Source organism: Canis lupus, chromosome 3, assembly GCF_048164855.1.
Source record: "Canis lupus baileyi chromosome 3, mCanLup2.hap1, whole genome shotgun sequence".
Lineage (NCBI taxonomy): Eukaryota > Metazoa > Chordata > Mammalia > Carnivora > Canidae > Canis > Canis lupus.
Genome location: NC_132840.1, coordinates 84,168,065 through 84,193,678, shown reverse-complemented (window position 1 = coordinate 84,193,678; position 25,614 = coordinate 84,168,065). Strand labels below are relative to the sequence as shown.

Sequence of the window (25,614 nt, the reverse complement as noted above, 5' to 3'; positions counted from 1 at the left end):
AAGATATTCTGCTTATTTTGCTTCCCCAATTTTTCTCTGTTTCCTTCCTGTTCCTACAATATGACCTCACTTAGGCTCTCATTGTCTTTTGCCTCAGCTACTGCAAAGCCTATAAGTCTGCCATCTATAAATCTTTCTTCCACTCTGCCAGCAGAGTCATCTACCTAAAATGTAAATCTGATCACACCACTATGAAATTTAAAATATTTCATTGAGTAACCACCACACAGATGTAGTCTGCCCTTTTGCATGGCATATGCCCAGAGCCTGCCTCTTGGCCTGTGTCTCTTGAGCCTCATTTCTCCCCACCACAAACCTTACAGTGTACGTTTTGTTCATCCTATTCCCTCCACTTTCTTTTCATTTTTCTTTGGTTGGCTTAACTTTACTCAGTTTTCAGTAGGTGAGCCTTTTCTCCTCTAGAAAGCCTTCTGTGAACCTCCAGGCTGGGCTACTGCCTCACTCCTGCGCTACCGGTAGTACCTTATACGTATGTTGATTTTTTTTTATCACTTAGCCTGTCATATGAAAATTATATATTTACATGTCTTACTCACTAGACCATAGGTTCTTCTTTTTTTTTTTTTTTTTTTTTTTTTTTTTTAATTTTAATTTCATAGGTTCTTCAAGAGCAGAGATCTTATCTACTTCATCTTAAACTTCCCATGGTTTAGCACTAAGCTTGCCATATAATAATAGTTCTTGATCTAAATTGAACTGATTCAACTTAGCTGTAATTTTGAACCATGAGGAAATCCAGTCATTAGTAAGGTTGCTGCTAACATTACTTTTTCCATATAATTTTAGAGCTAGATGAGTCCTTCACAGATCATCTCATACTGTGCCTCCTAGACTGGTGTATGGGTAAGCTGCAAATATCTGGACTCACATTACCAGCAGAGTAATCATCCTGGAATATCAATTTCACCTCAAGATTTTGGGGAAAGTGATTTTCATATTAAAACAGAGATGTATTTTGGGGTACCATACTCTTTTTAGCATTAAGAAAGACTGTAGCTTATGCCATGCTGTTTCCAGCCAAGCCTCCATGCTATGAGAATACAAGTTCCATGGTGGGTGGTAGCATTTGAGAAACACTAATCTACAGACTACTGTTTTACGATGATCTTGTAGTTTAGCCCTTTTTCTAGAGCTTTCCATATAAAAATAAATCCCAGTGGGAACAAAGCATAGACACGAACTCAACCACAGCCAGAAGAGGGAGCGATTTTTCATTCTGGGCCTGGATTAGTTTAAAAAGATGTCTACGTGATAGGGTAGATCTTCTGAAATGGGTACATCACTGTGCTGTGTGCAAAATACACCAGATGACAGATGAAGGTGGTGATGGAAGGGGGGGGTGCAAAAAAACATTGTTAGAACAGAACAAAGAGAAGATTTGGGTCAAAGTAGGGGCCAGATCAAAGAGAGTGGAAGGAAGCAAAGGACAGGACAAGTGAAGCATGAAACATGGGGGGAAAAAGCATTCAAATAGAACTGTGGGTCAAGGGCAGCCCGGGTGGCTCAGCAGTTTAGTGCCGCCTTTGGCCCCAGGGCGTAATCCTGGAGACCCAGGATTGAGTCCCATGTCGGGCTCCCTGCATGGAGCCTGCTTCTCCCTCTGTCTGTGTCTCTGCCTCTTTCTCTCTCTCTCTCTCTGTTTCTCATGAACAAATAAATATCTTAAAAAAAAAAAAAAAAAAAGAACTGTGTGGGTCAAGATAGCACCAGATGTAGGGTGTGTGGTGATGACCCAAGAAATCATTACATCTTTGGTAAGATGATACAGGGAGTTTTCACCCCTGGCAATTCTACCTGAAGTCCTGGTGGAAGATCTTCCCAGTCTCTTTTCCAACACATCCACATATCGAATTCAATGAAGTATCATCTTCCAGAAAAATGACATAAAAGATGTGAAAGAAGCATAGGAAATAGCAAAGGGACCAGTAGGAAGGGTTAATTTAAAATGGGTAATGGAGCCAATTTGATTCAAGCAACATTTATCCAGGGCCTCTTGTGTATCAGCATGGTTCTAGGTGCTAGAGAAACTGAGATTCCAAGGCTCCCTGTTCAGAGGGGGGTCTGCTTCTCCCTCTCCCTCTGCTGCTCCCCTCTGCTCATTCTCCCCCTCTCAGTATATACTGAGAGAGAGTCAGTATATATTACACCGAGCCACCCAGGTGTCCCTAGAATGTAAAAATTTAATACGAGGGTTGGAGGATTAACCAGAACTAAAAGATGAGAGGTTTTTAAAAAATAGCAAAGATAAAGTAAGAGGGCAGATTCAAGAGCTCCAGCATCTAAGGAATACAGAGGAAACTATGCAACAGAAGAAAACAGAGACCTGAAAAATATGATTTTCAGATTGGAAAGGCCTTTAAAGTATCTAAAACAATGACGGGGGTGGGGGGAGCCAAAGCCAATATCAACTAACAACATCATGAAATAGCAAAACATGAGGAATAAACAAAAGAAAACCCTACAAACTTTCAGAGATTAAACAAACAAAATACAAGGGATCAGAAATCAGGATGGCATCAGCTTCTCAACTGAGCGATCAAGAGGTAGAAGAAAGTGGGGCAAAACTTTCAATATTGTCAGGGGAAGTTAATTCCAATTAATATCCTATAACCAGGCAAACCACTAATCAAAAGTGAAGGATGAAAAATGGCATCTCGAATGTACAAAGTCTGAAAAACCAGCCAGGTCCTATGGGGACTGCATCTTAGATAATTTGGGGAGCCCTCTTTAAGAAAAAGTCATAAAATTAGGGGGATCCCTGGGTGGTGCAGCGGTTTGGCGCCTGCCTTTGGCCCAGGGCGTGATCCTGGAGACCTGGGATCGAGTCCCACGTCGGGCTCCCGGTGCATGGAGCCTGCTCCTCCCTCTGCCTGTGTCTCTGCCTCTCTCTCTCTCTCTTTCTCTCTGTGTGTGTGACTATCATAAATAAATAAAATAAAATAAAATAAATAAATAAAAAGAAGTCATAAAATTACAAACACAAACTTGGGTGTAGACGTGAATATTTATTTAGAATGAGAAAAGAAATCACAACAAATGGGAGCCTTAGAGGTTCGTGGATCTTGCTTCTAAAATCTCTTTAGAGGGACGCCTGAGTTGAGCGTCTGCCTTTGGCTCCGGTCATGATCCCGGGGTCCTGGGATTGAGTCCCACATCAGGCTTCCTGCATGGAACCTGCTTCTCCCTCTGCCTGTGTCTCTGCCTCCCTCTCTGCATCTCTCAGGAATAAATAAATTCTTAAAAAAATAAATAAATATAAAATCTCTTTAGAAAATGTGCCAAAAATGCTTCATGGTGGTGACCTGGCTTTTCTTCCCTCCCAGAGGCCCCGTGGGCTTCAGCAGCTTCAGGATAAATTTACCTCTGCCTCCACATACACTTTCTCAGGAAGCTGTGCTCCAGCAAAACTGAACTGAGTGAGAAGGCATGCAATCCAGGAAACAGGAATCCAGTGCAGGTGACAAGGTGGCAGCCAGGGGAGCTCCCAGTGCCACAGGGGCTCAGAAGTACCAGTCCCAGAGAATGGGGGGCTGAGCCAGAGATGCCTCCAAGAAAAGCGAACCAAACTGACTACTTAGTTGAAGCTTTATCGAGAGGAATTTTCCCATCCTGTCAAAACTTGAGGCAGAATTGTAATGAACGCTCAAAAAAACAAAACAAAACAAACAAACAAAAAAAGGAAGCGACTGAAAGAAGAGGTAGCAATGACTGAGTCCAGGGGATAGAAAAAGGCTGTACAAGAAAGGAAGTGTAGAAGTCATGGTTATCACAAGGCTGGGGTGTGAATGACCTTTACAGGGTCATAATAATGTAAACACAAAACACAGTTATATCAGAAAAAATTAGGATGTAACTATATTGGGACCTTGCAAGAAAGAGAAGCAAATATGGGGCAAGGATAATGAAGGTATGAGAGAACTACATCCTTATCCTCCCAGGCAGGGGAGGATAGATATTATCCAGAACTGGGAAGAGAAAGAGAAATAGCCAGGACTAGCATGTTACTGGGGAATATGGTGGTAAATATGAGAGAAACGAGGCTGAGAGCATTGAAAATAGCCGCCTCTAGGGAGATAGCTCAGTACAGACTTAGTAAAAACCTTGTTGAACTCGTGACTTTTAAGACTATACATTTATTTCTGTTGACCAACATAGAAAATTAAAAAAGAAAGTAAGAGCCTCAAGAGGAATGAGGCAGGAAAGCCTTTGGAAGCACAGTGGAGGTGCCTCTGCTACACCACTCCCCGATTCAACATTTTTCAAATTGTGACCCTGCGACCACCTGCATGCAAATGATCTGGAGTGCTGGTTTGTATAATTCACATTTATAGACTCAGACCTAAACAATCAGCATTTCTTGGGTTGGATTTCAGAATTTATAGTTTAAAACATTTCCTCAAAAAAAAAAAAAATAAAACATTTCCTCTACACCCACTGCATGATCCATCCCTTCCCCCCTTTTTTTAGTAAACCAAAGAACAACAATAAAAAGTAAAAATAAAACAGCAGCAACAACCCATGTAGAAAGAAACAAGGAGTCAGGGACTCATGAAACACACTACAGCAGGTACCGCTAGTTGTTTACCCGGTATCCATTCCCTCCTTTTTCCTTAAAAGAATCCCTATTTTGTTAGAGTGGCAACATGGTCACTAAGACACTAGATTTGCTCAGGCTCTCCTACAGTTGGGACCGGCTACGCCACGTAATTCTTATACGAATGAGGTATACGAAGTCTAGTGGGCGGAGCTTTCAAGAATGATATTATTATAAAAACACAGATTCACCTGGCACATGCCTTCTGCCCTTCGTTCCCTCTTCTTCTTCTGCTAAGCCCTCCCTGGGAAGAAGAGGTTCCCGCCCTTCAGGGAGGAGGCAAGCCCCAGCTAAGGATGGTGGTTCCGGAAGACAGAGGCATCTGGCCCAGCCCTGGACCTGCCACCTCTAGACGTCTAGCTATTTGAGAAAAACAAACTCCTCACTTGTTAAGTTACCGTAGTAGGGGTTTCTGTTACTTGCGGCTGAGTGAAGTCCTTAACGACATCTTATACTTGTTCAAATGTTTATTTGATGGGTATCGAACACATTCTATTGAGTGCCTACTACAGGCTCGGTGCTCAGAATAACACAACGCGCCAGACCAAGAGGCTCTTTCCCTCGTAGAAGGTGGAATCCAATCAGAGTCGAAGAATCTACGGTTATTTGGGTCCAGAGGTTCAGGGAGGCTATGGTTTGGGGTCACAGACACCAAAGGAAAAGAGTACATCAAATGGAACCACTTACTTTATATAAGCAGGTCTTATGTAGAGCACCGCCCCCCCCCTTAGGGACCTCATGCTGGAAGGAGCAGTGGTCTGAACACTGGGAGGCCTGGGTTTGAGCAAAGTAGGTCTGGGTACCTGCTTAGTTTTCCTGTACCTCCCCTTGCTCTTTGGAAAGACAGAAAGATTGGGCTTGACAATATTTCAGGCTATCTTCAGCTCCAAGGTATTCTTGTAGTGACACTGAACAAAGGTGCGCATGACGTCTACCAAACAAGAAGGCTTCTAAATTTAGATTCTAGGAGTTCAACTCAGAGACTATAGTCCATAAACGCTCAGGAGAAACAAATCACAAACACCTCCCATCCCCAGATTAAACGAACAAACAAAAAAAGACACCCTGGGAAGCAGCTTTGGTCTGAGTCCTGCCTCGGCCACTTAACAGCGGGATAACCCCAGCCCAGGTGATACTCAGTCTTTCTAAGTTTCAGTTTCCCCGTTTATGAAATAAGTAATCGCTCTGCTCACAGTGCTGTATGGAAATCGCCTTGTGCTCTCTGTAAGGCCCCCGATGAGCGATACCAGCGAGACATCAATAACGGCTTATGATACCCAAATCCTGCAAGGGACACACGAGTGCGCTTTGGCACCTTCAGCTGAAATTCCTCCTCCCCTAAGGCTGATAGATCTTTTGAGTTTTGTCCTTTCAGGAGTGCAGCCTGTGACCCATTTTCTTTTCACACAGAGAAATCATCTCTGTTTATTCCTAGCCCCCCTCTGCCCCCCAGTAAAGGTTTGGGGGAGAAGACCGGTTAAAAGGGTTAAGGCCAAGTTCAAAGGAAGTGTGGGGATTACAGGATTTACTCGTTGCTTCTAATTGTCCACACTGGATATGGCGAAGTATTGTGCATGATCTAGTTTTTGTCTCGCAGCCCGTCTCTAGAAATAAATACAGATTTGAGCTATGTCTCATAGGCACCTATTAGTCGATGACACAGTGGTGACTTCCATTCTCCTACTTATAATTATAAAAAGTTTTGCAATAACAGGAACTTTGGCTATGGGAGTGGTTCTACAGATGGTAAAACTGCCCTTATCCGTTTCCAACAGGCAAATGCGTTTGAGGAAAAGAGATAGTCCTTGGATCATAATCAACCTAGGTAGTATCTGTACTTTGACCCACGAAGCACGGCAGCCGATGTCACCTTGATGACAAGGTGGGGGGGGGGTGTAAGAAAGCAGAAGTCTTTCTTTCTCTTCACCCATTTTCTCTCCGTGACTATCTCAAAGTGCCATTTGCTAAGATTAGGCAAGAGACACAAGCAGCGACTGTAGAGAAACACCCCAAATAGAATCACTGGTGTCACCCAGGTGGTCGCAGCCATGGCCCAGCGCAAGGGTGAGGGAGGGACCCGCGGGACATAAGGAAGAGTGCGCGGGCGAGGCAGGTGTGTGGTGCTGTCCGCACCTCCGCACCTCCGGTGGAGGAGGCCTGGGGAAATCCAAGTCCTTTGGCAGGAGGTGGGGGCTCGGCCCTCCCACACCCGGCTCCCGCGCCCCGCCGCGGTGCTTCCCTTCGCTCCGCCCGCGCCCTCCCCAAGGCCTCCACTCCCACCCCCGCGCGTCTCCCACGGAGTCGGGGGGGGGGGGCCCGGCGGCCTCGGTCGGGATGGGGGGGCCCATCTCCTGGCAGGAGACGGCGACCACCCGCAAGTTCTTCGGCCACGTTAGGAGCCGGGCGGGGCGGGGGGGCGATGGGGGCGCAGGGCCCGGGGCACAGGCGGGCGGCCAGGGGCGGTGGCTGCTCACGAGTTCCAGGGGCGCGTGTCTCGACGGTGCCCCGTGTGGGCGCGCATCCCTCCCCGTCCGGGGGGCCTCCCCAGGGGCTCACCTTCTGGACCCAGGCGGGGTCGCCTCAGACGGCTTTGAGGTCCAGGGGAACCTCCCCCGACCCTACCCCGCTGCTCCCGCCGCGCCCCCCAGGGAGCCGCGGAGGCTCCACCCCGGCGGGGGGCTCCAGCAGCCGCCGCTCCACGGCGTCGCTCGGCCTCCTGCCCCGGACACGGCTGCGGCGTCGGCGTCGGCCCCGGGGCTCGGGCGACCGACGGCGGCGCCTTCTCACCCCGAGGTCCCGACCCGCGGGGCACGGCCGCGGCCGCCGCCTCCCGACCTCCGGCTGCCCCCGGCCCCTCCGCCCGCCGGCCCCCCCCCGCCCTGGCCGAGCCCCCGCCCCACGATCCGGGGCCTCCTACCTTGGCCGGGACCCCCTGCGGGACCCGCCCCGGAGCCCCGAGCCCGCAGCCCGCGGCGGCGTCTCACCTGCGCCCAGCGACGCGCCTTCCGCAGCCGCGCGCCGACTGCTGCGGCCGCCCCGGCAGGTGCGAGCGCCCCGCCCGCCCCGCCCCTCCTGCCCCGCCCCGCCCGCCCCTCCGCGCCCCTCCGCGCCCCTGCCGGGCCTCCGCGACCCGGCTCCCGCTCCCGGCTCCTGCTCCTGCTCCGTCTCCCAGCTCCCACACCTGGTTCCTGACTCCTGGCTCCCATTCCTGCTCCCAGCTCCTGCCCCCGGCTCTGTTCCCGGCTCCCAGCCTCCTAGCCTCCTGCTCCCGGCCTCCTGCTCCCGGCCTCCACCCCCGGGTCCTGCTCCCGGCTCCCGCTCCTGGCTCCCGCTCCCGGCTCCCAGCCGCCTGGCCTCCCAGCCTCCTGGCCCTCCAGCCTCTTGCTCCCGGCCTCCTGGCTCCCACTCCCAGCTCCCATCCCGTTCCAGCTCCAGCTCCAGCTCCCGCTCCCGCTCCCGGCTCCCAGCATCCCACTCCCGGCTCCGCTCCCGGCTCCGCTCCCGGCTCCTGTCCTCGGCTCCCGCTCCCGGCTCCGGCCTCACACTCCCGGCCTCCCGGCCTCCTGCTCCCAGCCTCTGCTCCCGACTCCTGCTCCCGCTCCCGGCTCCCACTCCGGGCTCCCGGCTCCCGGCTCCCAGCCTCCAGGCCTCCCAGCCTCCCACGCCTGGCTCCCGGCTCCCTCCCGGGGTCCGACCTCCCTCCCCCTCCCGCTCCCGCCCCGCCCGCTCTGCCCTCCCCGCCCCCGCCCCCGCCCCCGCCGCCCCGCCGCCGAGCCCGGCCCCACACGCGCCCCGAGCCCTGCTCCGCCGGGGGTGGGGTCCCGGCACCCAGGGCGGGCGGCGCCCAGCGTGACCCCCGGGAGGCAAGGCGGGGCCGGAGCCTGGGCGGCTGGAGCCCCGGGGCGCAGGGGCTGTTCGGGGGACGCAGCGGCGGCGGCGGCGAGCGGTCCCGGGGCCGTGGGGCAGAGGCCGGCGGCTGTCCCTGCAGCCCGGGCCTTTCCCGCCGCGGCTGCCGCCTCCGTCCCGCGGTCCCAAGCCCTATGGCCACTGCGGACTCCGGTTGTTTGAAACATTGAGTTCGCGTGTCAATCAATGAAGATAAATAAATACAGGCTTGATTTCGCATCCCTCCCCCCCTCCGCCCCCAAACAAAAACCATACAAAAGCTCAGGGTCACGTAGGTCCTTCCTCCGCGCATCCTCCAGGTGTGGCGCCCGCGGGCCGCAGGCTCTGGGTGCTGGGGACCCAGCGCGAGGAAGTCCCTGCGGGGGGGGGGGCTGGCCCCCCCGAAGACACCCCAGCTCGGGTTGTAGACCCTGGGCCTCGGCGCCCGCAGCTGCGAGTTACGGGGCTGCCCCGCTCTTAGTCCCCCTGGAAGTTACAGGCCCCCCTTAGCGGGAGCCAGAGCCCCGCTTCGCACCTACTGACCGGAGTCTGGGGAGGACCGAGGGCAGAAGGACCTGCTGCTCAGGGTACCTCGGTGCGCAGAGAAGTCAGGGTCCAGGACCTCCCTTCCAGAGCCCACAGGCCTTCCAGCTTATTCCATCGTGGTCCCTGCTGGAGAACAAGAAAGGCTTCAGGGAAGATGCTCTATGTGGGTCTGAAAGAAAGGCAACAGATATGCAGGATACAGGAGCAGCGGGGCAGGGCCGGGATCCCAAATACAGCTCCTTTTGATCACATAGCTTTTCTTTCCTATAAAGTCGAAGGGAGGCACTTGCGAGAATAAAGCATCTTTCCTCTGGCCGGTGGAAGAGCAGGGCGAGAGCGCCCCGGCAGCCCCAGTGTAAGGGCCCCGCGCCCCTGCCAGAGCACCACTTGGATTTCCTATCAACTTGGGAGTTTATTTAACCACCAGGCCTCATCTTGGCACTTGCTCATGTCCACTGTTTTTGAGAAGGTGGAGTCCCGGATGTCTGTTACCCAGGGAGACTGTCCCCTGTCGCTAGCTCCCTGCAAGGGCCAGGCTCTCTCTTGAGTGACGTTTTCCTCTAAGGCTTTGAGGATGAGACAGGCCTGTGACCTCTCTCAGTTGTAGTTACTGGTGGGTAGAGATGCTGCTGCTTCTTCTCCTTCTTCTTCTTCTTCTTCTTCTTCTTCTTCTTCTTCTTCTTCTTCTTTAAAAACCTTTATTTATTTATTTGAGAGAAAGAGAGAGTGAGAGAGCGAGCACAAGCGGAGGGGGAGGGAGATGCAGTGGGAGAAGCAGACTCCCCGATGAGCAGGGAGCTGGATGCCAGGCTGATCCCAGGACCCCAGGGTCAGGGCTTGAGCCGAAGGCGGCCACTGAACCCACTGAGCCACCCAGGTGCCTGCCAAGTGCCAGGACAAACTAGTTTTTACAAAGTAAGTTAGGCTGTCTTTAACTTGGTCTGTGAGAATAACACAAATCAAGTAGCTTAAACAGTTAACAAAAGATAAATTACTAATATATCAACAGCCACAAATGAATACCAAACAGCTACCAATTATGAGAAAGCCATTTAATTTAACAATGAAACAGATTAGTGTCTAGAAACAGATCCAAGTGTATGTGGGTCTTGATAAACACAAAGATGGCTTCCTCTTTTTTATTTTATTTTATTTTATTTTATTTTATTTTATATTTTATTTGACAGAGAGAGAGACAGAGAGAGACAGAGAGCACAAGCAGGGGGAGCTGCAGGTGAGGGAGAGGGAGAAGCCGGGTCCCCTCGCAGCAGGAAGCCAGATGCAGGCCTCCATCCCAGGACCCTGGGACCATGACCTGAGCTGAAGGCAGATGCCGACCTGACTGAGCCACCCAGGTGCCCCCACAAGGATGGCTTTTAATTCAATGGGAAATTGTTTACTTTATAAATATTGCTGGCATAATGGACTATTCTTTTGGAAGATCTTATAGGCTTGCTCATTATCCAATCTTTTACTCTGTTAGTGTCTATGGATGCAAAAAGTTTTAATTTTGATAAAATTCAATTTTCTAAAAAAAAAAATTCAATATTCTATTTTTGCTTTTGTTGCCTATGCTCTTGATGTCATACCGAAGAAATCACTGCCAAATTCAATGTCATGAAGATTTCCCCTTACGTTCTCTTTTAAGAGTTGTATAGTATTAGCTCTTATGTTTGAATCTTTTATTCATGTTGACTTAATTTTTGTATATGGTGTTAGGTAAGGATATAACTTCATTTTTTAAAAAGATTTTATTTATTCATGTGAGACAGAGAGGCAGAGGGAGAAGCAGGCTCCCTGTGTGGAGCCCGATACAGGACTCGATCCTGGGACCCCGGGACCCCTGCCCCGAGCTGAAGGCAGATGCTCAACCGCTGAGCCCCCAGGTGTCCTTAACTTCATTCTTTTACGTGTGGATATCTAGTTTTCCCAGCACCATTTGTTGAAAAGATTGTCCTTTCCCCATTGAATCATCTTGGCAGTCTTGTAAGAAAAAAAAGATCACTTGACCTTATATGCAAGGGTTTATTTCTGGGATCTCTGTTTTTACACTGAATGCTTGTCTTTGTGCCAGTACCACACTGTTTTGATTATTGTCACTTTGTAGTGAATTTCAGGTCAGGAAGTATGAGTCTTCCAAATTTGTCCTTTTCAAGATTGTTTTGGTTATTTGGGATACTTGAGATTCCATATGAGTTGTAGGATGAATTTTTCTATGCCTACAAAAAAAAAAAAGAAAAAATCTTTGGGATTTTGTTAGGGATTGCACTGACTTTGTAGGTTGTTTTGGGTAGTATTAAAATTGTCTTCCAATCCATGAACACAAAGTGTCTTTCCACTTTATGCTTTATTTAATTCCTTTCAGGGATTTTTTGTAGTTTTCAGTGACACGGCTGTCACCTTCTTCTTGTTTTTTGTGAAGGGGTGTTGAGGTGGTTTCTTTCTATTCCCAGTTTGTTGAGTGTTTCTTGTGAAGGCATGTTGAATTTTCTGCATTCATTGAGATGATCCTATCACGTTTTTTCACCTTTCCTTCTGTTATTGTGGTGTATTACATCGACTGGTTTTCATATGTTGAACTACCCTTGCATTTCAGGAATAAGTTCCGTTTGGTTACGCCATATAATCCTTTTGATATGCTGTTGAAGTCTATTTGTTAGTATTTTTAAAAATTTTATTTATTCATGACACACACACACACACACACAGAGGCAGAGACACAGGCAGAGGGAGAAGCAGGCCTCATACAGGAAGCCCGGTGTGGGACTCGATCCCAGGACTCCAGGCTCACACCCTGAGCCGAAAGCAGGCGCTCAACCACTGAGCCACCCAGGTGTTCCCCCGACCTCTTTTTAAAAAAAATTTTATTTATTTGAGAGAGAGAGAGAGAGAGAGAGATAGTGAGAGAGCACAAATCGGGGGTGGGGAGAGAAGGAGCAGACTCTCCGTTGAGCAGGGAGCCCGACGTGGGGCTTGATCCCAGGACCCTGAGATCATGACCTGAGCTGAAGGCAGACACTTAACCCACTGAACCACTTAACCCCACTGCAATTGTTCTCTTATAATCCTTTTTTATTTCTGTAGACTGGGTAGTAATGCCCCCACTTGCATTTCAGATTTTAGTGATTTGAGGCTTCTCTTTTTTCTCTTAATCTAGCTAAAGATTTGTCAATTTTGTTAATCTTTTTGAAAAACTAACTTTCGATCTCCTTAATTTCCTGGTCTCTATTTTACTTATCTCTGCTGTGATTTTTATTACTTTCTTCCTCCTGCTACCACCGGGCTTATTTTCTTGTCTTTCTAGTTCCTTGAGTGGTTATGCTAGATTGTTTTTTTTTTTTTAATTTTTTTTAATTTTTTTTTAAGCTAGATTGTTAATTTGAGATCTTGATTTTAGTGTAAGCATTCCCAGCTGTAAATTTCCCACTTAGGACCATTTTTGTTGCATCCCCTAAGTTTTAGTGTGTTGTTTTCATTCTCATTTATCTCTAAGTATTTCCTAACTTCCCTTGTGATTTCTTCTTCGACCCATGGAGAGTTTAAGGCTGTGTTGCTCATTTTCCCACAAATTGGTGAATTTTCGAGTTTTCTCCCATTACTGGAATTCCAACTTCACAGGGGACAGTCTCCCTGGGTAACAGACATCCGGGACTCCACCTTCTCAAAAACAGTGGACATGAGCAAGTGCCAAGACGAGGCCTGGTGGTTAAATAAACTCCCAAGTTGATAGGAAATCCAAGTGGTGCTCTGGCAGGGGCGCGGGGCCCTTACCCTGGGGCTGCCGGGGCGCTCTCGCCCTGCTCTTCCACGTTCGCCCTGCTGTTACAGAGGAAAGATGCTTTATTCTCGCAAGTGCCTCCCTTCGACTTTATAGGAAAGAAAAGCTATGTGATCAAAAGGAGCTGTATTTGGGATCCCGGCCCTGCCCCGCTGCTCCTGTATCCTGCATATCTGTTGCCTTTCTTTCAGACCCACATAGAGCATCTTCCCTGAAGCCTTTCTTGTTCTCCAGCAGGGACCACGATGGAATAAGCTGGAAGGCCTGTGGGCTCTGGAAGGGAGGTCCTGGACCCTGACTTCTCTGCGCACCGAAGTACCCTGAGCAGCAGGTCCTTCTGCCCTCGGTCCTCCCCAGACTCCGGTCAGTAGGTGCGAAGTGGGGCTCTGGCTCCCGCTAAGGGGGGCCTGTAACTTCCAGGGGGACTAAGAGCGGGGCAGCCCCGTAACTCGCAGCTGGGGGCGCCGAGGCCCTTGCAACTTCACCCTGTTGCATTCAGAGAAGCTACTTTTTACGTGCGGATATCTAGTTTTCCCAGCACCATTTGTTGAAAGACTCCTAACTCTGGGAAACGAACTAGGGGTGGTGGAAGGGGAGGAGGGTGGGGAGTGGGGGTGAGTGGGTGACGGGCACTGAGGGGGACACTTGACGGGATGAGCACTGGGTGTTATTCTGTATGTTGGTAAATTAAACACCAATAAAAAATTAATTTATTAAAAAAAAAGATTGTCCTTTCCCCATTGAATCATCTTGGCAGTCTTGTAAGAAAAAAAACCACTTGACCTTATATGCAACATCCTGCCCACTGTGTCTTGGTCTCAGAGTCAGCCAGGACCCCCCAGCACAGCACTGGGTGGAATGAGGCTTTACTTGTGCAGAGAAGAGCAGAGCGAGCTCAGGTCTAACAGTCCTGGGTCCCCTCCAGCCCCGGCGGCCCATGTAGGGCAGCTGGTCGATCCGCACCCCTCTCACGCCAGCGCAGAAGGACCCCAGCTCCTCTGCCAGAGAAGGGGGAATGGAAGGCTGGGGGTGCCTGGGGGGCACCGATGCACAGTCTTAAGCAGAACAAAGGGGCACAGGCTGCGTTTGGAGCAGGGAAACATTTCCGCACAAGGCTGTAAGCCCAACACGTTTGTGTGGGCCCTCTGTCTCTTGTTCCATCTTTATGGGGCCTTGTGGGGTTGGAAGGCTGCACGTGAGACTGCCTTTCCTTAGCCTCCACCCCTCGGTCCTCACCCGGCCACTGAAACAGCAGATGAAACCTATCAAATCCAGCAGGACCATTGCCCATCTTGAATTTGGAGGTGAAGTCGGGTCCCCTGAGGCCCCTAAATCGCCTATTATGTGGCTGTGCTTTGCTGCCTCTCTGTCATTTTGAGACAGCATCTTACTAGGGTCATTAGGAGGACCAGACCCAAGAGGGTGGCCAGGCCTTAACCAGGATGGTCCTCAACTGGGACCTTAGGTACTTGTGTTATTTCAACTAAAGACGTGAAAGAGTTAGTCTGGGGGGACCTGCGAGCTGGTAACCATTCCATCTGCGCCTGGATTTTCTACAGTGTGGTTTCCGCCTTCCCTGAATTAATTGATATTACGCAGCGAGAGGCCTTGGCGATCCCACAGCCGCGCCCTGTTCCATCACCACTGGGGCGAGTGAGCTCGCTGAGCGGAGCGTGGGGAGTAGAGCTGACTGTCTCTGCCGGAGCTAACGGCAGCTGCTGACCATTTTTTTCAGGACATAATTGCCTGTGCCAGGTATGAGGACACAGCAGAATGGCACTAGCTGTCTCATTGATTTCCTTGTAGTGTCTCTGGCAACCCTGCAATGTGTCCCAATCATGGGGCCCTTCCAAGTTAGAGTATCATTTTTTACCAACACCCAAGAACCCTGAAATCCCAACGCCCCATCTGAGGGTGACAAGCACTTCATAGGCCAGTGTAACCCCTCAGAGAACATCTAACTCAGAGGAGCACACGTCAGTCTGGTTGGGGAGCGCTTGTCAGAAGAGTCTCCAGGCTGATTGTATGAAGCTTATGTCTGGTTTAAATACAAGGTCAGGTGGCGAAGTTGCATGACGTCTGACGGTCCCATACCATCGGTGACATTTAAAGTCTGCCTCTCGCTTGATGTCTCTGGTCCAGGAAAGCTTCATGCACGGGGTACTAGGTGCCCTAGGGATCTGAACCTGCACTGAGGGTGTCAGTCTCTGATCAAAACCATTGATGGCTTGGGACTCCTATAAGATTAGCAACAGGCCACATGTGGACTGTTGGAGTCTGGGGGGCGGGGAATGCTCCAAATATGTGGGTGGCAGTTCCAGCAGCACTTCAGACCTTCCTCTTCTTTGGATGATTTGTGCCCATTGACAAGAATCCCAAGATTGTACTACCTCCTTAGTCTTGACATGTTCCAGGATCACTCCTTGGGCCTTGCCATTTTCTTGCATCTGAAGTGGACTTTCATGTCCAGTTTATTGGTGTATCCATTGGGCTACTGCTGTTACCCATTGGGCACAAGCCTGATGGGCATGAGAGTTCATTCATGTTCCCTTTTAAAAAGTCCTTTGCCATGAGCATTAACATGGGCATTAGCATATATTTTTCCTTTCCAGGCAGCAAGCTGCTGGCATAGTTCATGTCCCCACACTTGGTTTCCATTCTTCTCACCAGATGGCTAGGCCACTGGCAATGACCCACAAATTGGTGAAAATGTAGCAAGGTTTGGTGGCCTGAGTGGCCTTTGCAACCATCACCCCTGCATGGAGTTCAGGCCACTGAGCAGAATGCCCATGCCCAGTCCCAGCCAAAAGAGGAAAAAGTGAGTGGGAGGCACATTCTAAGGACAGGGAAGGGGTGAGGCGTCACCCACTGCCAGAGTCCAGCTTGGAAGTCAACCAGCAGTCATGTTGTCTCAGTGAACACCAACAGACCGTTGCAATACCATGGGAGTTGGCTGGTGGTGTGGCAATGCCAGGGTGGCCAAGAGCCAGGGTATAGGTTTTCTTCTTAGGACCCACGTCTTGTATGTCTGCCCTCATCCATTGCACCAGCATATTCCTACTGACACGGAGATTATCTACATCCCTACAAGGCAGAGGAAAGCAGCCCATGATTCTTGGGGGGCTGGCATTACCCTGGGGCGCTGGGGCTGACAAGCCCTTGTGCTTCCACCACGCCAGAGTTGGCGACCCTGCTCACTGTGCTCAACTGCTGAGCAGAACACAGTGACCCAGTTACCAATCCCAGGGGAGGACTTCAACTACTGAGAGGACAGCGAAGCTCATCACAACACAAGCCCACAAGCCACCTGGAGTGGAAGTCCGACCACTCTGCTCACTGCCTCCCGGTATCAGAGTCAGCAAGGAAGACACAGTGCAGTAGAGCGCCGGATGGCACAGGCAGCAGGTCAGCTCCGATAGTGTTCGTCGGTCCCCCATGGCCACCAAGGTCCCCCGCCACTCCTGATAGCCACTGCAGGGCAATGGGTCTGTATGTGCCCTTCTTGTCCAGAGTGGAAAGACCCCAACTCCTCCCCACGGGGTCTGAAATACTGAATGCTTGGGGTGTGCTTGAGGCCGTCGACAGGCATGTTTAAACAGAGGAAGGCTGTGAGCCTGGCACCGGTGCGTGGGCTCTGTGTCTCTTGGTCAGGAAGTGTTCCAGGCCCAAGGCCCATTCTCCGGGTGCTGGCTGGGGACTGAAACACTGCACACGAGATGTCCTTTACCAACAAGGGCAAAACTAGTCAGATAGTTTTGGGGGTCGCTGAGGGCACCAACTTATTAGTAACTAAAGGAAAAGAATGAAGTATTTATCCTGCCCCCCTCCTCCTCCTCTTTCTTCCTCTTCTTTCTCTCTTCCTCCTCCTCCTCTTCTTTCTCCTTCTTCAAAACATCTTATTTATTTTAGAGAGAGAGCATGAACAGGAAGGGCAAAGGGAGAGAGAGAGAGAGAGAGAGAATTCCAGGCAGACTCCGTGCTGGTCTTCCCATGTGGAGCTGGATCTCATGACCCTGAGATCAGGCCTGAGCAGGAGTCAGATGCCCGACTAGCTGTGCCATCCAGGTGCCCTTATCTTGGTTTTCTTCAATGAACTATATAGCAGAGAAATTAGATAGTTTCAGAGAATATTTGTAGAAAAATTCTAGCTAATAAGTTCAGAATGAATGATAGAATTAGAAAATCACCATTTGGCATTTTTTTTTTTTTTTTGAGAGAGAGAGAGCAAGCACAGGAGGGCAGGAGGGGCAGAGAGAGAGAATCTTAAGCAGGCTCCATGCCCAGAACAGGGAGAGTTGGGATGGGGGGGCTCCATCTCACGACCCTGAGATCATGACCTGAGCTGAAATTAAGAGTCAGAGGCTCAACCAACTGAGCCACCCAGGTGCCCCACCATTTGGCAATTTCTAATGAGATAATTGACATTAATAAATCTAACACTGCATGGCCAAGACTTCTACCCCAAAACCTGTAAAACTATATTGAAAGAATTTAAAGACCTATGAAAAAGAGAGATACACCATGTTCATATTTTGAAAGACTCCGTATAATAATGATCTAATCATCTGTAAATTGATCTATAGATTCAATGCCATCTCAGTCAATCACTGGAAGGTGTGTGTGTGTGTGTGTGTGGAAGAGAGAGAGAGTGAAAAACAAACTGATTTTAAAACAAATACAAAATTGAACACCAATAAAAAATAAATTTATTATTAATAAAAATAAAAATAATAAAAAAATAAGACAAATACAGAAATGCAAAAAGGGTAAGAAGAGCTAAGACAAACTTGAAGAACAAAGCTGAAGGATTAACATGATCAGATATCAAGACTTACTATGAAGTTGCAGTAAACACAATAGTATGGAAATAGGCCCAAGAATAGACTAATTATCAAAAAGAGCAGGAAACGGAGTCCAGAAGCTGGCGCATCCACATACAGTCGCTTGCTTTATGCCAGAGTGTGCAGTGCAATACACCGCAGGAAAGGGTCACCTTTCGATAAACAGAGCCGAGTCAATTGTGCCTCGATACAGAAATTCTTATACACTGATCCCTCCCTCTCACAGGTACACACAATCGATTACAGTGGATTGTAGATCTAATTGTGAAAGGCAAAACAAAAAAGGCTTTAGAAGACAATATAGAAAAAATTATCTTTACAACCTGGGGAATAAGAAAATATTCCTATAAAGTGCATTAAAAAGCATCAATCATAAAAGAAAAGATTCATAGATGAGACCTTATTAAGAACTTGTGTTTTGAAAAGGACAGTGTTAAGAGGGATCCCTGGGTGGCGCAGCGGTTTGGCGCCTGCCTTTGGCCCAGGGCGCGATCCTGGAGACCCGGGATCGAATCCCACATCAGGCTCCCTGCATGGAGCCTGCTTCTCCCTCTGCCTGTGTCTCTGCCTCTCTCTCTCTCTGTGTGACTATCATAAATAAATAAAATCTTTAAAAAAAAAAAAAAAAAAAAAGGACAGTGTTAAGAAACTGAAAAGGACAGCCACAGACTGGGAGAAAATATTTGCAACGTGTATCTGATGAGGGATGCATATGCAAAATATACAAATATTGTCTACAAGCCGGTGAGAAGTAAACACACAACACATTTAAACATAAACAAAGGAGTTAAATAGCCACTTTAAAAAAGAGGAACAATAGCCAGTAAAATAAGTAAAAATGCTCAATTTTTTCAGCTTTATTGGGTTATGAATGAGGTGATAGCTCATTGTGATGCTGATTTGCATTTCCTTGATGATGAGTGATGTGGAGCATCTTCAACAGGTACATCTCATGTACCTGTTGGCCATGTGTATGCCTTCTTTGAAAAACAAATGTCTTTTCAAGTCCTTTGCCCACGTAAAAGTCAGATTATTGTCTTGTTTTTTTGTTTTTGTTATTGAGTTGTGTGAGTTTCTCAACTATTTTGGATATTAATCCCTTACCAGATACACAATTTACAAATATTTGCTGATTCTGTAGGTTTTGTTTTCATTTTGTTGATTCTTTCTTTTGCTGTGCAGAACTTTTCAGTTTGACACAGTCCCACTTATTAATTTTTGCTTGTGTTGCTTGTACTTTTGGTGTCATATCCAAAAAATCATCACCAAGACCAATGTCAAGGGGCTTTTCCTCTATGCCTTCCTCTAGGAGTTTTATTATTTCAGTTCTTATGTTTAAGTCTCATTTTGAGTTAATTCCTTTTTCTCATTTCCAGTTAATTTTTGTGAGTGGTGTAGGAGGGTGTCCAATTTCATTCTTTTTCGTGTGAATATTCAGGTTTCCCCAGCACCATTTCTTGAAGACACTGTCTTTTCTCCATTAAGTGTTCTTGGCTCCTTTGTCAAATATTAGTTGACCATACATGCAATGCTTTATTTCTGGGCTTTTGATTCTGTTCCATTGGTCTGTGTGTCTATTTTTAAGCCAGGGTCATAGTATTTTGATTATTATAGCTTTGCCGTATAGTTTGAGATCAGAAATTGAGATGCATACAACTTTGTTCTTCTTTCTCAAGATTTCCTTGGTTACTCATGGTCTTCTTTGATTCCATACATATTTTAAAATTGTTTTTATTCTATTTGTGTGGGAAAAACCCATTGGACAGAGATAGAAAGAGATAGACTTGAAGACTTGATCAAATCTATGGATGACTTTAGATAGTATAGGCATTTTAGTAATATTAAATCTTCTAATCCATAAAAATTAGATCTCTTTCTTCTTATTCATGTCTTCAGTTTCTTTAATCAAAGTCCTATAGTTTTACAGACCTTTGAACTCTTTGGTTAAGTTTACTCCTGAGTATTTTTTTTTTTTTTTGGATGCTATTTTGAATGACATTGTTTTCTTGACTATTTTTTTCTTGATATTTTGTTGGTCTTGGCAATGATTTTTTTGTAATAAACTGACTTTTTGTGACTTTCTGCACAGAAAGAAACACAACTGCTATGTATATGTTGACTTGTATCCTGCAATTTAAATGAATTTGTTTATTAGTTTCAACAGTTTCTTGGTAGAGTCTTTAGGGTTTTCCATAAGACCATATTATCTACAAATAAAGCTTGACTTCTTTTCTGGTTTTGATACCTTTTATTTCTTTTACTTGTCTGATTACTGTGGCTATGACTTCTGGTACTTTGCTGAGTGGGAGTGGTGAGAGTAGGCACCCTTGTCTTGTTCCAAGTCTTGGAGGAAAAGTGTCATTTTGCCTGCATTATTCTATCTCCAAACCAGTATTGCTCAGGGCCAAGAAGGAATTCCTCAGCAAATTCTCTCCTCCAAAGTTAATCACAAAACTGGACTAAATTGTCAAAATAATCATTCTAGGGCTCTAGAAATAGACCAAAGGCATATGACTACTTTAGAGGCAGTTATTAATAAAATATTAAACTTTGAATAAAAACAGTTCTGGGGCTCAGTTGGTTAAGCATCTACCTTCAGCTGAGGTCACAGTCCCAGTGTCCTAGCATGGAACCCTGTGTAGAGCTCCCCATTCAATGGGAAGTCTGCTTGTCCCTCACCCTCTGTCCCCCTGACCCCTGCTCATGCTCTCTCTTTCAAATAAATAAAATATTAAAAAAAAACCAACAAACAACAAACCCAGTAAATTCTGTGACTATCTTACCTGAGACTGCTCCCATTTCTGCTGCCTCAGATTGTGGGATATTGTACCAGGATGTTCAAGCTGTGAAAACCCAGAGCTTCACTGCCAGAGGGATCTCCCTTGGTTCTGAATAAGCATAGAAAAACTTACTCTTAGCAGGACTGGAAGTAATAGTTATGATCTCAGGAACAAACAAGCAGGTAAAACCAGTGGCTCAGCTAGACTGAGGTTGCAGTCCTGCAACAATTAACTGGGGGACTGACCAAAAAAATTAACAGGAATATCAGGAACATGAGACAGCCATAAGGTCTGGATAAGTTCCCACATGTCTGCACAGGATAGACCAGAGAGGACCCGAGATATCCATACCAACAGCATGATCAATGAAAGAAGAATTTGATAAACTGGGCATTGTCAAAATTAAAAACTCAAAAGACACCAGTGTGAAAATGAAGTTAAGCTACAGGCTAGGGGAAACTATTTCCCAGTTGTATATCCTATAAAGGATTTTTATCTAGGATGTACTAAGAAGTCTTACAATTTAATAGTAAGGAGGCCCAATTAAAAAACAGGCAAAGTGCTTAAACAGACATTTCACCGACAAAGATATGTGAATATCTAAAAGCTCATAAAAAGAGGGGCACATGGGTGGTTTAGTTGATTGAGCATCCAATTCTTGGTTTTAGCTCAGGTCACGATCCCTGGGTACTGGGATCGAGCCCTGTGCCAGGCTCTGCACTCAGTGGGAAGCCTGCTTGAGATTCTCTCTCCCTCTCCCTCTGCCCCCTCCACTTGTGTGTGTGCTCTCCGTCTCTCAAATAACTAAATAATCTTTTAAAAAAAAAAAAAAAAAAGCCCGGAAAGGAAAATGGAAATTACTAGGAAAATGCAAATTAAACCATAATGAGATATCAATACACTCACTAAGATGATTAGAATAAAAAAATACAGACTCCCCTGCAAAAAACCCAAGATGATATTAATCAGGAAAAATTATGGAAATAAAAATGAAAAACCCCAGAAAATAGTAAGAGTTGAGGAGGATGTGGAGAAACTGGAGCCCTCATATATTGCTTATAGCAGTGTAAAATGGTACAGCCACTCTAGATTACAATTTGGCAGTTTCTTATAAAGTTAAACTATCATGTGACCCAGAAATTTCACTCTTAGCTGTATATCCAAGAGAAATGAAAATATGTAAAAGACTTACAAGCAAATTTTCATACTAGCATTATATATAATATTCAAAACTGGAAACAATTCAAATGTCAGTCCACTGGTGAATGGATGACGTGTTACATCTATGAAGTACAATCCTACTCAACAGCAGAAATAAATGAACACTAATAGAAGTTTTAACATGTATGACTGTAAAACCTATGCAAAAAACTAAGTGAAAAAAGCTAGATAGAAAAGACCACAGGACCCCTAGGTGGCTCCGTGGTTGAGCATCTGCCTTCGGCCCAGGTCGTGATCCTGGGGTCTGGGATCGAGTCTCACATCGGGCTCTCCACAGGGAGCCTGCTTCTTCCTCTGCCTATGTCTCTCTGTGTCTCTCATGGATAAATAAATAAAATATTAAAAAAAAAGAAAAGACCACATACAAAATGATTCCATTTATAAGAAGTGCTCAGAGAAGACAAACGTATAGAGATTGAAAAGCAGATGAATGGTTGCCTGGGGCTGGGGTGGGAGATGGGGTAGGGACTGACGGCAGTTGGGCAAGGTGGAATACTGTGGGACAATGGAAGTTTTCTACAACTCAGCTTGGTGATATTTGCACATCTTCAAAAATTAACTAAAAACCATTAAATTGTGCAGTTAGAATGGGTGAATTTTTTTGGTAAGTTATAGCTCAGTAAAGGTATCAAAAACCAGGGGCGTCTGGGTGGCTCAGCAGTTGAGCATCTGCCTTTTGTTCAGGGCGTGATCCCGGGGTCTTGGGATCTAATCCCACATAGGGCTCCCTGTGTGGAGCCTGCTTCTCCCTCTGCCTGTGTCTCTACCTCTCTCTCTCTGTGTCTCTCATGAATAAATAAATAAAATCTTTAAGAAAAAATTAAGGATTCATGTGTTCCAGAGAAATTCACACACAGGCTCACAGCAAGACATGTCTAGAAATGGTCATTGTAGTTGGAGACGATTAGACAAATGCAGTTGCTGCATGCGAGGGAATGCTGTGCACATTAGAAGCAGCGATGAAATTTATATAACAACATGGATATGTTGTAAAAACAGTGCTGAGTAAAAATAATAAGGAATAATACAAGGTCTATGTAGTAAAATGCCCTTTATATAAATTTAAAGCTCACACGCTCACCACCACCACCACCACCACCACCAACATGGGTGAAATACGGAATTTAGAAGCTACATACAAAACACACTGAATCATAGTTAACGATGGCGGTGGAGGCTGGGTAATGGGATTCACTCAATCATCTTCATCTGAGATCCATAGGTGGGAAGAGGTGAGGGGGAGACCGTGTGTGGGAACCCCTGCAGATTAGTGGCTCCTTGGAGGGACGTGGGGAAGGAAAAGAATGAGAGGGATCTGTGCTGGTTACGTCTGTGTAGTTTAATTTTTAAAAAATAGGTGGTCTGCTCTATAGCCTCTGTACTTCAGTTACAGGCAGTAGAGTTTATGATGGAAATCGTGGGCTCCGGTTGTTGATGATCTGAGCCCAAACCCAAAGCTGCCAGTTATGAGCCGTGTGACTTAGTGCAGCCTTCTGAACCTCCCCGTGCCTCAATTTTTACAACTGTAAGATAAGAATGATGATAATACCTATTACACGGGGCTGATCTAATCGCCGAAACATGTATTTCATATGAGAATATATACAGATTTGTGTGGCACTTACTGTGCTTGGCACATAGCAGCGTAATATAAATGTTTTCTATTATTTGAAAGATCTAAAGCAAAAAGGACAACCTAGAAGCATTTAGTAGTGGCTGTGCATAAGTTGGTGTGTGTATATAAAACATATATATATACACATACATAAATATATATATATATTTGAGTTTTTGTTTTTGTTTTTGAATTTTTTTTTTTTTTTTGTGAAAAACAAAAACAGGAATGCACTTACCAGGAGAAGGAAAGACGAATGATGGAAGGCAGGAAGAATGGAACAGAGCCGAGCGAAGCAGGACTGGAAACCTTGAAGCATAGAGAATTCCTTAGAAATAACCTAGGTCGGTCCAGCTTTGGTTTCTCTTCCCCTTTAACAACTTTTTGGTTTGTTAGCACCAAAAATCAGGGAAAGGAAATCTGCCAATTCTGTAATTTTGAGGTGGCATCTGGTGCTAACAGCTCTGATGAGGCAAGAGTGTGAAATCTTGGCTAAAATATAGTTAATGGGTGTTCTTCTGAATTGTGGGGGGTTTTTTTTTTTTGGATCAATGGATAGATTTTTCCCTCCAGTTACAGGTCATAGTTCCTGCTTATTTGCATACCTGGTAATGTTTGATCGGATACCTGACATTGTACTTGTACCTTATCAGGCTCTGGCTTTTTAAAATTCCTTTAGATTTTTATGGACTGGGTTAAAAATGCAGTAAATTACTTGGAATGGGTTTGATTTTTTTTGAGGCTTGCTTTTAAGGGTCTGATAGGACAGGTCTAAGCCAACTTTTCTCTTTCTTTCTTTCTTTCTTTCTTTCTTTCTTTCTTTCTTTCTTTCTTTCTTTCTTTCTTTCTTTCTTTTAAAAGATGTTATTTATTTATTCATGAGACACACAGAGAGAGGCAGAGACCCAGGCAGAGGGAGAAGCAGGCTCCATGCAGGGAGCCTGATGTGGGACTTGATCCTGGGACCCCGGGGTCACGCCCTGAGCCCAAGGCAGGTGCCCAACCACTGAGCCACCCAGCATCTCTAAGCCAACTTTTCATCAAAGGCCAATTCGGTCCCACTGAGGCACTGTGCTTCTGAGCCCTGTGTCCGAGGTTCAGGGAAGAGGCAGTGTCCCCACCCGGCTAGTGGGGGTGGGGGCACGATCCCTGCCCTGGGTGAGCGCCCCAGCTTGATCTGCCTCCCCCTCCCTGGTGTTGGCTCCAGGCCCTGGAGGCTTCCTTCCACCTGCCATACACCTGGGCCGCAGCCGGAGGGTGCGGGGTGCCCTCTGCCATCTCCGGAGCGCGCTCTCTCTCTTTCTCTATGTGTCTCTCTCTCTCCATCTCCCCCTCTGATCCTTTGCTAACAATTTTCATCACCTTGCCCTCCTCGAGCTCTGAAACTGTCTCCTCAGCCGGGTGAGAATCCTGGGCTCTGTGTTGGTTTCACCCTCCCCCATACAGCCTGGAGACTCGGGGACACTTTTTGGGGTCACCTCCCTTGTTTTCCTTCTCTCCAGGGTCACTGACCTGCCCTGGTGGAGGTGCAATGTCCGAAAACTCCTGTTTCACATATTCTGTCCAGCATTTGGTTGTTTAAGGAGGGAGGGTAACTCCAGTCTCTGTTATTCCATCGTGATTGAAAGCTGAAGTTGAACGTTTTTGATGAACAGTTTCACCATGTTTAAGTCATTTCTTTCTATCTTTATTTTAATTAGTATTTCTATTAGAGATGCTCTTAAATATTAGGACACAGGGGTGCCTGTGTGGTCCAGTCCGTTAAGCCTCCGATTCGTGGTTTTGGCTCAGGCCCTGATCTCAGGGTCGTGGGCTCAAGCCCCACAGCAGGATTCGCACTGGGCGTGGAGCCTGCTCAGGATTCTCTCTCTTTCCCTCCCCCATTGCCCCTCCCCTGCCTCTTAAAAATATTTTAAAAATTAAAAAAGAATTAAGTGCTATTCTCAGAAGTTCAACTTGGGTCTTCCTGTACCTTCCACGTCTCTCCCGACACATCCAGTCTCCCCTCTACCTTGAACATGTAGGCAACTGTTACATGCAGCGGTTGCAGGGAACCTGCCATGTTCTTATCCACTAACTGTACATAATCTGTGTTGTTTCTGGATGTGGCTTCATGTTTGCTTTTTCTCTTCATTATGGATGGTATTTTTCTGTTGTTGTTTTTTCTTTTCACGCCTGCTAATTTTGGGTGAGATGCAAAACCCTGTAAACTGGGCTTCCTGGAGGCTGTACCTGAGAGAGGCGAGGACCAAGTGTCTGGCTGGAGAAGCAGGCCTGAGGCTCCCCCGTGTGGGCCCAGCAGGGGAAGAAGGGACGTGGGGCACTGCCTTCTG

The 25,614-nt window shown here is 47.0% G+C and overlaps 1 protein-coding gene across 3 annotated transcripts in view; it reads right to left on the bottom strand.

Moving 5' to 3' along the window:
• Positions 1-23,725, bottom strand: part of TMEM45B (transmembrane protein 45B) — a 47,963-nt gene extending 24,238 nt beyond the window's left edge. The window contains exons 1-2 of one of the 3 annotated variants that reach the window (XM_072822708.1): positions 23,520-23,725; positions 9,044-9,172 (exon numbers count right to left, since the gene is read on the bottom strand). The gene's annotated coding sequence lies outside the window, so the exon portion shown is untranslated. Of the gene's footprint in view, positions 1-7,532; positions 7,668-9,043; positions 9,173-23,519 lie in introns of those variants that run through there. The other 2 variants (XM_072822704.1, XM_072822705.1) reach the window with 2 other exon arrangements.
• Positions 23,726-25,614: the final 1,889 nt, after the last annotated feature.